The 12,673-nt window shown below is 37.0% G+C and overlaps 1 protein-coding gene across 17 annotated transcripts in view; it reads left to right on the forward strand.

Moving 5' to 3' along the window:
- TAFA1 (TAFA chemokine like family member 1) overlaps window positions 1–12,673 on the forward strand; it is an 821,149-nt gene that overhangs the window by 59,821 nt on the left and 748,655 nt on the right. For 10 of the 17 annotated variants that reach the window (XM_072941650.1, XM_072941666.1, XM_072941661.1 and 7 more), the window contains exon 3: window positions 11,994–12,144. The exons of 5 other annotated variants lie outside the window; for them this stretch is intronic. The gene's annotated coding sequence lies outside the window, so the exon portion shown is untranslated. The remainder of the gene's footprint in view (window positions 1–11,993; window positions 12,145–12,673) is intronic. 2 more of the 17 variants (XM_072941653.1, XM_072941654.1) reach the window with 1 other exon arrangement.

Consider the following 12,673-nt stretch of genomic DNA (forward strand, 5'->3'; position numbering starts at 1 on the left):
AAATTCCAACTCTACCGCTAGACTGTATGACTTTGGTCTAGTTATTTGGCCTCTCTGACCTTGGATGTTATTTCTTCCCTTCCCTTCCCTTCTCTTCCCTTCACATTCCTCCCTTCCCCTTTCCCTCCTTCCTTTTTTTTATTTGTAAATTGGCGATAATAATACCACCAGGCGCATGTGGTTACTATAACCATTAAATATACGCCTAGCTCAGTGTTCAGCACATAATAAGTGCTTGGAAGACATTAGCTAGTATACTGCTGCCAGAGTTTCAGTGTCAGAAGGGGGCTTGATGGTGGTTAAAGGGAGGCACAATTAAGACAGTGTGACATGGAGAGAAACGTGGCTTCTCCCCTATTCTGAGTTCTCCTTGTGGCTGCTTCCAGGAATCAGGCAGAGGAATTATTTGAGAAAACTGCTGTCTGTTATTCCTCGGGGGTTCTGCCTTGCAGGGTCTCATCCATCAACCCACTTGACTTACTACCATTACGTGTTATTTTGAGGTTTGTGTCAAAGGTATAGGTTTGTCACAGTTGTTCTAATTATAGGGAAACCAGATAATATATCTTACACATGTATTTTTATGGCAGGTCATTTAGAAAGTAGGCTTTGTTTCTAATAATTTAACAAAACAAGAGAGAGGTGGTCTAAGGCTTAATTAAACCATTTTAAGTATATCTTGGACTGACAATTTATGAATCCACCTATTTCAAATCTGTGCTGGAAACAGCTGAGAATATACTCAGGCTGTCAGGATTTAATTTGTAGAAAGATGTGTGTATTTTTGATTCACATTGTCCTATACTTAATTTTTAACTAGAGCTCAGCATACCTTTTATAGACACTCCTGTAATTGTTAGCAGATGCCTGCATTTGTACTAATCCCAGTGTCTTTTTTAAATTCAGCTTTTTATTTTGAAATAATTGTGATTAACCCATAAAGCACATTCATATGCAGTTGTAGAAAATGTAATATACCCTTTCCTCAGTTTCTCCCAATGGGAAAATGTTGCAAAACCATGTATAATGTCACAATCAGGATACTTTTATTGATACAAGCAAAACCAAAATATTTCCACAGCCACAGTTTCTTCATGTTGCCCTTTAATAACCACACCACCTTTTCCCCTGACCCTTTTCCCTACGCCCTCCTTAATGTCTGGCAAACACCAATTGTTCTCCATATCTGTAATTTTGTCATTTCCAGAATGTTACATAAATGGAATCCTACAGCGTATAACCTTTTGGGATTGACTTTCTTCACTCATCATAGTTTGATGTCTGGATAATTACTAGCTTTATAAAATGAGTTGAGAAATGTTACTTCATCTTCTGTTTTCTGAAAGAGATTGAATAGAATCAGTGTGAATTCTTCTTTAAATGTTTGTTAGAATTCTCCAGTGAAACAATATGGGTCTGGATATTTCTTTTTTGGGAGTTTAAAAGTTACAAATTCAATTTCCTCAATAGCTATGGGGTATTCAAATGATTTTGGGTAAGTCGGGGTAGCTTGTGCTTCTTTGAGGAATTGATCTATTTAATATAAATTGTAAAATGTATGTGTGTAGAGTTGTTCATAGCATTCCTTTATTTTGCTTTTGCTGTCTGCAGGGTCTGTAGTGATATCCCCTGTTTCATTCCTGATATTGGTAATTTGTACCTTCTCTCTTTTTTCTTTGTCAGTCTTATCAGACATAGGATTTGCATATATTTTCTTCCATTCTGTGGGTTGTCTTCTCACTCTCATGATAGTGTCCTTTGAAGCACAATTTTTAATTTTGATGAATTCCAACTTACCTATTTTTTTTTCCTCTGGATACTTTTACTTTAGGTGGTATATCTAAGAAACCACTGCATAATCTAAAGTTGTGAAGATTTACAACTATAGTTTCTTCTAAGACTTTTATAGTTTAGCTCATACATTTACATCTTGATCCGTTTGAGTAATTTTTTTTTGTATGTGGTATGAATTACAGGGTCCAGTGCCATTTTTTGCACGTGGATATCTTTGTTTTGATTAATGTTTCCGTGATACATCTTTTTCAATACTTTTACTTTCAGTGTGCCTCTGTTGTTATATTTAAAGTAAGTTTCTTGTAGACCTCATAATTTCTTTCCTTTAATTTGTGTGTTTAGACCATTTACATTTAATATAATTATTAATATGTTAGGGCTTAGGACCTAAATCTATTGTTTTATTTTTTTTTCTATTCTGATTTTTATTTTTGTTTTGTTTTTCTCAGTTTTCTTCTTTTCTGCCTTCCTGTAGGTTATTCAAAGATTTTCTAGAATTCAGTTTTGACTTGTCTATTGTATTTTTGAGTGTATCTCTTTATATAGCTTTTTTAGTGGTTACTGTAAAAACAAAAATGGCCTCATAGACAATACTTATCACAGTCTGCTGAAGTTGTCATATTACCGTTTCAGTGAAGTCTAAAGAAATTTGCCTTTGTTTATGTACCTTTCCTCATGTATTACATAATTATCTTAAATATTTCCTATTCATCTATTTAAAACCATATCAGTGTTATAATTTTTGCTTTAATCATCAAATATAATCAGAAAATTGAAGAGAAGGAAAATCTACTGTATTTATCCATATTTTTGCTTTCTGTGTTCTTTCTTCCTTTTTGATACTCTTAATCCTTCCACCTCCTTTTTTTTGTTTTTATCATTTCCTTTCTGTTTAGAGAACTTCATTTAGCTATTTTTTTTTTAGGGTAGGACTGCTGGAGACAAATTCTCTTAGTTTTCTTCCATTTGAGAACTGCTTTGATTTCTCCTTTATTTATGAAGGATATTTTCTCTGGAATAAGGTTCTGGCTTGGCTTTTTTTTTTTCCCCCAAGCACTTGAAGGATGTGGGAATGCCTTCTGACTTCCATTGTTGTTGATGAGAAATCCATTATCATTCAAATAGTTTTTCCTTTGTGTGTCATTTCTCTCTTGTTGCCATATATATATTTTGTCTTTAATTTTCAGAAGTTTGACGGAGATCTTTCTTGGTGCTATGGACTGAAGTGTCTCCCCCAAATTCATATGTTGAAGCAGTAACCCACAACATGACTGCATTTGGTGATAGGGCCTTTATAGAGGTAATTAAGGTTAAAAGAGATTATATGATGGGCCCTAATTTGATAGGACTGTTATCCTTATAAGAAGAGAAAGAGATACCAGATCACTCTCTGTCTCTCCATGCATGCAAAAAAAAGGCCATGTGAGGAGGCAGCGAGAAGATAGCTGTCTACAAGCCAAGAAGAAAGGATTCACTAGAAAAGCACCCTACCAGCACTTTGATCTTAGACTTCTAGCATCCAGAACTGTGAGAAAATTATTTTTTGTTGTTTAAGCCACCCAGTGTGTGGTATTCTATTACCGTAGCCTCAGCAGACTAACACATTTGCTGTGGGTTAAAAAAAAATTATCATCTTTGGGATTTGCTCAGGTTCTTGAATCTGTAGGTTTATGTATTTTGTCAAATTAGGAATTTTTCAGCCATAATTTCCTCAGATACTTTTTCTATACTGCTGTTTTTCTTCTGTCCTTCTGGGACTCCAATGATATGATTTAATGGTCACTCTTTTTTTGTAGGCCCACAGGTTCCTAGGGCTGTTTATTTTTTAAAACTATTTTCCTTCCTTTAAGACTGAGTAATTTATTTTGCTTTATCTTCCAATTCAGTGATCTTTCATGTATCCTCTCCATTCTGGTTTTCAGCCCATCCACAATTTTGGTTATTGTATTTTTTCAGGTTTAAATTTTCTGTTTTGCTTTTCTTTGTATCTTCTCTTTCTTTGGAAAGACTTTCTATTTCTTTGCTGGGGACTTTATATTTCTTCATTTGTTTCAAGTATGTTCTTTCTTGCTCTTTGAAGCTTTTTTTTTTGCTAGTGGCTGCTTTAAACTTCTGTCATATGATGATCTACATTCTAACAGTTATGTTAGCATAGTGTTGGCACCTGTTGGGGTTTTTTAAATCAGTTTGAGATCTTCCTGGTTCTTAGTTTGATGTGTAACTTTTGCTTGAAACCTGGACATTTTGGAATTTATGTTACGAGATTTTGAATCTTACTTAAGCTTTCTGTCTTAGCTGGCTTCCCTAACACTACAGGGCAAAATGGGAGTTCTAGCTCCTTGCTAATCTTTGATTGTGAGAGGGAGGCTCATTACTGCCCTTGTGATGATGAAAGTTTTGGCTATCTTCTCTGCCTTTTGATGCCACCCCAGCAAAGTATTTGAAGTTCTTTGTTCAGCCTGACAGGAGCAACATCTTGGCTCCCCCGTCAGCCTTTGCTGATGACCCTTTATTTATATTTATATATATGTATATTTTTTGTAATGTGTGGCTGGAGTAGAGCAGTTTTTTTCTAAAGTTGTCTGCCTTGTTAGACTGTCCTTTTGCTGGCCTTTGGCTGGAGAGAGCAGAATTTTGTTGGGACTTTTTTTCTGTGCATTTTAGAACTTCTGGGTTGCTGGTTTCTTCTGCTTGAAATATATGAAGCCAAAAAACAACAACAACAACAAAAAAAACACACTCAAAAATACCCAAACCAAACAAATCCAGGGAACTTGCCACTTTGTTGTTTCTTGAGTTCCAAGACCCAGCTCATTTGTCTTCTCTCCGCCTGTCCAAGTCCCCATATGTTTCTTTTGTATGTAATACACAGGGCTTCCAGTTGTAGTTAGTAGGAGGAATAGGAAGAAGTTTGTCTACTCCATCTTTCCTGATGTGGAAGTCCCCCAAACTCTGTCATTTTAATGGCTAATGCTTTTTAATTTATTACAGTGTATATCTTGGCTTCTCTTGATTAGACAAAAGTGAACATAGATTTTCTTTTCATGTGTTCATCACCTGAGTTAAGAGAACGCCCTAGAACAGGTGTCAAGCAGCCTTTAGCAATAAAGTCAGCATCAAAGCCTTCCAAAAGGAAATGTTGACAGATACATTATACATACAATTCAGGGCTGACCTTTTACAGCTGTGTTTAAATTTACACTTATTACATGGTTTTAAAAAAGTCTTAAGTAGCTTGTTAACATACTACTAGCAACCCATTCCATTTGGAATTAAAGCCTTTCTGCCAACATTGAATTGCTAGAGAAAAAGCAGAAATAAGCATGGTAAAATTGGTTTATTTTATAACCAAATGTCAACTAATTACTCCATTAAGTTAAAAATCCTTGCTCATTTTAACCAGGGATATATTCATTTTCAGAGAAAAAAAAATCTGTCATAAAATCTCCCTCTTCCCTCCCTACCTCTTTGATATAATAAGTTAAGTGTTCTCTCATCTGGATTTTACCATAGGAGTGACATAAATGATCAGATATATTAAGCACAGACTTCGTGGGTGCATTCGTGAAAATGAACATTACAGCCTTCAGTCAATGGACACTCTTTATGAATCTACAGTGCCTTATGCCTGGGGCTGGTGGTCTGTCCCATGGGCTCCCTCCCACAGGGAATCATTTGACTCAGTGTCTCCTCCCAACCACTGTCTTTCCCTTCACTGAGATTGTGTCCAAGGTATGCCTGGTTCCCATCTTCCACTGCTCTCAGCTCAATTCATTACACCTCAGGAAATCCCTTTCTTACTGGTACTCAAGCCTTTGTTTGTTTGTTTGTTTTTAAACAGTTTTATTGAGATAGAATTCACATACCATAAAATAGACCTGTTGATAGTTTACTTTTTTTGTTGAAGTATAGTTGATTTACAATGTTGTGTTAGTTTCAGGTGTACAGCAAAGTGATTCAGTTGTACTTATATATGTATATATCTTTTTTTTCAGATTCTTTTCCCTTATATGTTATTAAAAGATATTAAATATAGTTCCCTGTGTTATACAGTAGGTCCTTGATGTTTATCTAATTTACATATGGCAGTGTGTATCTGTTAATCCCAAACTCCTAATTTGGCCTACCCCCACCTGTCCTCTTTGGCAACCATAAGTTTGTTTTCTGTATCTGTTAGTGTGTTTCTGTTTTGTAAATAAGTTCATTTGTATCATTTTTGGATTCCACATATAAGTGATATTTGTCTTTTTCTGTCTGACTTACTTCACCTAGTATGATAATCTCTCAGCCCAGCCATGTTTCTGCAGATGGCATTATTCCATTCTTTTTTATGGCTGAATAATATTCCATTGTGTGTATACCTATATATATGTGTATATATATATATGTATAGGTATATATACATATATATAGGTATACACACAGACACACACACACACACACACACACACCTTCTTTATCCAATCATCTGTTAGTGGACAGTTGGGTTGCTTCCATGTGTTGACTATTGTAAATAGTGCTGCTGTGAATATTGGGGTGCATGTATGTTTTTGAATTAGGGATTTTGTCTTTTCCAGCTATATGCCCATGAGTGAGATTATCCATGCCTTTGTTTTAACTCTAGTCCACAATTCCTTTTCGTTACAACTTCAGTTACTTCAGAAATCTCAGAATCATAGTCTCTCCATATACAAATAGGGGAACAAAGACCCGGAGAGATTAAAGTGGTTTTGTTAAAATATGTATATTGACAGTGGAAAGAGAGGTGAAGAACTCCAGTTCTCTAACCAAAGAAAATTCTTTGTTACATTTCTATAATTCCTTCTTTCTCTTTTTGTTACATTTACATAATCTCCTTGGAGGTGGAGAAGGAAGGAATAAAACATCACCAACAATGGGTGATCAATGGTAGGAACAGACACAAATCAAGAAATATGAACAAAGTAACCAGTGACCTCTAATTCAAATCCCCTTGGAAATCTCTGGAATCTAGCCCACTTGATATCAGAATCTGGAGACAGGTTGTTTGGATCTTCCTTGGTATTCTCACAGAAGTAGTCTAAAACATATACTGTAAGTTGACATTTGTTGGAAAATAAATCAACTCTTTTGGTTGAAAGTGACAGAAAGCCAACTAAAAATTGCTGAAATATAAAGGAAAAATCGGAGGCACAGATGTTTAAAATTTGTAGTGAGGAATTTATCTTTCTACATTCTTGGCTCTACCTTCCTGTGTTGGTTTAATTTCCAAGTAGGCTCAACAGTTGTTTTGGTGTGTGTGTGTGTTTTAATAAGCAGCAACAGGCTTGTAATTTACAAGCTTAGAAACTCTAGAGGAATGAGGATCTTTTCCCCAAGAGTCCTGGTAAAAGTCACTGAACCTTGGTTCTGATTGCAGCTGCTCATCTCGACCAGTCAGTGGGTTGAAGGCCGAAATGCTCTGATTGGCCCACCCAGATCTAAATTCTCGGCACACTTCTTAACCTCAGAGATGGAATCAGTTAACTTCATGAACTGAGAGTAGAGTAAGATTTTTTTTCCCCTGGAGGAATATTGATATACTATCACCCCACAAATGGGGAAGGGAAGCCTAGAAGATAGATCCACATATACCTGTTACCTGTGGAGGAGGTGATAATGCAGTATAGAATGAGGTTGGGGCAGATTATTCCCATGAACACCCAGGCTCTCCTTGCTGCTATTGCTGGATTATTTCTCTCCTCTGAGTTGGGGATAGGGTCCTACAGATTCAGATTTTTTACAGTATCTGTTTCAGAATCTTTCCAAAAGTCTTCCTCTGCCTCATCCTTTTTGTTTAAAACTGCCTTTTTCAAAACATGAGGCTTCACGACACATTTAAAAACAGAAACTTATTATTCAGTTTTATTTTTCTGTTTTATTTAACCATGAATACCAAGGCAGTATAAACCCATTTGTGAATATACTTTATTCTAGCAAAATTACAGACTAAATAAGTTTGGGGACTAGGCTGGAAGCTTAACCTTCTTTTATAACTACATTTTTAATGGAAAAATGACTTTCATGTCCCAAATAACTGATTTACAAGTGGATCACTGAAATACAATCTATTTGCAACACATATCACCAAGAAATCTAGCAGATGCCTCAAAAAACCTTAATTACAGGGAATCATTTTGATAAACTTAGTCTTCTTCCTCTACTCAATAACTCAGTGTCTTCCTGGAGCAGAGTCAAGGCAGATATGATCAGACATACCAGAGTTGGGTCAACCATATTTATTTGTATGGATAAATTAAAGAGGACCATGTCTTAAACAGAATTTAGTAACCTTGTGGAAGTATAGGGGGGATTAAATAAGTATTTTCATATTCAGTGAATTTATCAGGAAGTCTTATTTCCATAAAGATAAAAAGATCTTAATGACTCTTAAGATAGGCAAAATCTTTGATCTGATGGCTTTGGAGAAGCCCTTTAAAAGACCTCAATTCTCAGAGAACTTCCCAGGGGTATGGACAAGCAGTGTTTGTACGTCATCCTTGTCTGCTACCTTTGGTTTCTTGACTTGGAAGACTAATGGCAGTGATGTTGAAACACAATTCAGTCTTTTGAAGATTTCATCCATCCATCCATCCATTTATTCACTGGGTATACACAGGTCCAGGACTCTGCAAGGTGGGACCAACCAGGCCATTGGTCCCAAGGCCTCAAGCCTAAAGAAACCTTGAGTTCTGACATCTGCTCAGCCACCAGTGTGCATGGAAGTAGCATGAGGCCTCATCAAAGATGCTGAGTTCACCTGAAATCTGAGGGGTCCAAGAATAGCTAAAGAAGAGGCTGAAAGAAGGTCCTCAACCTGAATCTAAAAGCTGCTTGATTACAAGACAGTCTCTCAGAAAGTATTCTAGGTGCTGTACTGAGGAAATAGAGAAACAAATAAGGAAAGATCTCAGGAATTTACATTCTAATGGAGGAGACTGATGTGTGAAAGTTCATTATAGTGCAAAGCAGAAACAGAGAAAGACAGCTGCTATGCTGGAAATACAAGCTTTGGGCAAGGAAGGACTCAGGAGAGCTGCTGCCCCACTTCTTGACCTTGTCTGTAAGCTTTTGTCGGACAGCCTTTGGCTTCTACCACCTCTGCCTTCACCTCCGTGGTGAATGTCTTATTTTGTATCATTTCAAATAAGAAGAATCCCCTAGTCCAGAGATTCACAAACTTTTTTGGTTCATGGTACCTCTAGGGCAAAAGAAATGCCTAACGATTTTGTTTGTTAAGTTGCTAGTCCAAACAATTTAAAATGTATAGTGTATTTATGTCCTAATGACTTAGTAGCCAAAATACACATACATTGACTGAAAAATTTGTTTCTTATATAATCAGTTACTTACTGATGTGTCTGTTGGGCACTGCACAACCTCCCAAATCTTGACATTTGACACCCTTGAAACTGACAGCCCTATTTCCTGTTCCACATCTATTTTTTTGCAGGGAACTAGCTTTTTATCACAGCAGCCTCTGAAAACCCAGCTCTGCAGAGGTGAGGTAGCATCAAAGGGAGCTGGAGCTAATGTTGAAGCTGTGAATTACTGTAAGCTAGTAACCCATACAGTGTGAACAGATCTGGAGGATCACTGTGTTTCTCTTACCAATTTAAAATATCCTGTATCACTCTTAACATGTGTTGTAGTGCTCCATGCACAGTCTGGGAACTCAGACCTTAGCTGTCTTTTCTCTATTCACTTTGGTACAAGAAACCTCCTCCAAGTGTTATTCATGGCCTCAGTCCCCAAATCCTGTTTTCAGGTTTGGAAAGGGAAGGGAGGAGTCAAAATGTGGACTCAGAGAGTTGCCAGTAAACTGAATCAACATCAGTTAGGTCGAACTGAACTACACTCATGGAGATGAACTTTTAAATCTGGACAGGATAACAGAATACACTTATTACAATAAGTCTAGAGTCAGCATAGCTTGGTATGTTTTTATTTTTCATGATTCTGAAACACTTCTGAGTCTTAAGATCCTCACCACGATCATTTACTAACATGTTTTTAGGGAGTTCAGTGAGACCCAGTATAGACTTTTGTCATCAGAATGCCAGTTTTATATTCACTGTACTATACAGTATATTATTTCTCTGTGTCAAGTAATGTGAAATTGGTCTAGAGCTGCAGATGACTTTGGAATGCCTATGTTTTCTGGGAGCAATGAAGGAGAATGAGACATAGGTTTGTGAGAATAAGAAATCCTACTGAAAACAGGGACAATAGACTTGACAAAGTTTTCTTTCAGGACAAGATATGTATAAAGGGCTTAATGTTTCTGAAATATGAAATAAATCAATTTTTTAAGCGAATTGTGTTGCCCTGTGATCCCCCAGTGATGAAATCCACAGCATTCGTTTGCTTAGGGGACGGACAGGTACCACCCAGGACAAAGAACTCATTGCTGGGCTCTGAGCCTCGGAGAGAATATTCTGGAATCCCTACAGCAGTGGTTCTCCAACTTTAGTGAGCATCAGGATCACCTGGAGGGCTTGCTAAGGGACATATTACTGGTCCTTATTACAGGAACCCACCCAGAGTTTCTGTTTCAGGAGATCTGGAGTGGAGCCCAAGGATCTGTATTTCTGATGAGTTCCCAGGTGGCCTTGATGCTGCTGGATTTCATATCACACTTTGAGAACCACTGCCCTAGAGTGAGAATAGTCCCTGAAAAGTCAAGTGCACTGAAAGAGAAAGGGGATTTATAAATTTCAGAGCTTGCATCCCCATATCAGAAGCAAAGCCTGAAGTTCTAAAACTGGGACTTTACCATAAAGAGATGTTAGTAAGCATCACTAGCTAAGATGAGAAGTCCCTTCTGCTGCTGGAGATACGTGACAGAGGGGTGGGGCTGGAGACAAAATGACAATAGAGATACAGAATGTTCTTACCTCCTCTCCCTAACACCACCTTAGAGTCTAATTTAAATGGCAGGAAGCAACAATCCTTAGTTAACATTGGGAAATCAAATATTATCCAAAGCCAGCTCCTAATTTACTTGCCTTGAAATGTGTCAGTCCTTTCCTGAAAACTTCTCTGTTAGGGTGTTTCTAATTGCTATTAGGTTTTTTTCCCTATGCTTAAAAAATGTTATTCTTGCTTTAAAATCCAAAGTACAGCCTCATGAACGTTTCGCATACATGAGCAATAAATTGACTGGTGATTTAAAAGAAGACATCACTCTACTGCGTGGTGAATCAGTGCTTTACAAAGCATCAAATATCTCCTTTTTGTGTGTGAACAGAAGTTTCATTCAGGACTTGTAATTGTTAAGAATCTTCCTTTTGTTTCCCACTGCGGACAAAAGCTGTATTCTTTTTGCAATGGGTACAACCCTGTAATGGTGTTCTTTTTCTGTTTGGGTATGACAGATACCCTCTCAGGAACTAAACTCATTCTGCATGATGTACTTGAGACTTGGAGAAGTAAACCACAATTTATCTCCTCCAAATAGCACTCCCCAGTTCAGAGCGTGAGGCAGATAACCTCAATGTGAACTTTGCCTATGGATGTTTATCTACAGCCTCCAAGTAATATGGATTTATTCTGGTAATATACAGACCATTTTGCAGATAATGTCGAGAGCAAACATTTTATTACTGATTTCTTGCAAATTACACATGGCTGTGTTTTAATGGATTTTCCTTCCAAGCCTCAGTCTCACAATATGAGTAGTTCTACAGATTTTTATTATGATCTTGAATATTGACTTTTAATTATGCACTGGTTAACAAAACAAATAAGGCTGTCATTTCCATCAAGGGAGCGTTAAGGATGGAGGGTATCTTTTGACATCCCTTCCACCTTCCCATCCCATTACTACTTGTTTAACATCACCCACGCCAGATATAAAAATGTAAAAATCTCACATTACTTTAAGGAGACCCTGGGGCAGTTTTTAATTATGTTTATCACAAAATATACATGGCTTACAGTAATGATAGTTGAAGGGCACCTCAACAACCATATTCAAGAGTAAGAAGGGCTGTTCAGAGGGGCATGGGAGGCATTATTTCCATTTCAGTAGAAGACAGACTAGAAAGCATACATTTAAATTGAATCAAAAAAAAAAAAAGGCAATCAATCCAGTGAACTTCCTGACCACAAGGATATCAGGGGAAACAAGTCATTAAAAAATCCAAGGACTAAACTCCACTCTTTTTGGCACATTTCAGTTCTTAAGATGGCCTTATAGAAACACAGCATCTGACAGCAATGGCCCAAGAGTTCTGAAAATCTGAAGGCAGCATCCAGAAATGGTGACCCTTCTAACACCACTCTCATTCTGAGACTCAGTGATCTCATCCCTGAAGATAAGAAGAGGTGGTAAGCAACTTCTATCTGGCATGTATATTTTTAGATTCTGTTTCGAAGTTTGAGTAGGGTTAAAGGCTTTTGAAATTTCTTCCTGGCTATTCAGGCAAGAAAAAAGGTCAAGAGCTCAGTAAGACCAAGGAGATCGTAGTTTATTTCTGTAGGGCAGTTAGCATTCTCCTTAACTCTTTGTCCCCAAAATATCCTAAAGTATATCCTGTTCAGAAGTGTTAACAGTGAAGACAAATTTGGGATATTTGAGGTCTTAATGAATGTTGGTTGTTTAGTAAATCTTGGTAGGAGATACGAATGAGTGAATGAACAGATGAAATTTTGACCATAATAGGAGTGGGAACAAATACTTATAATGTGTTTTATTTAGAACTACAGAAAACTGGAATAGGAAAGGACCTTAGAAATGAATCTAATCCATTTTTTTAAATCAGTTTTTAACTTATGGGGCAACCAAATAATTTGCTTTCTTTCTCCTCTCAATAATAGTGTCAGAACTGGGAATTGAAGCCAGTCAGATGGTGTTTTC

This window comes from Vicugna pacos, chromosome 17, assembly GCF_048564905.1.
Source record: "Vicugna pacos chromosome 17, VicPac4, whole genome shotgun sequence".
In the NCBI taxonomy this organism is placed as follows: Eukaryota; Metazoa; Chordata; class Mammalia; order Artiodactyla; family Camelidae; genus Vicugna; species Vicugna pacos.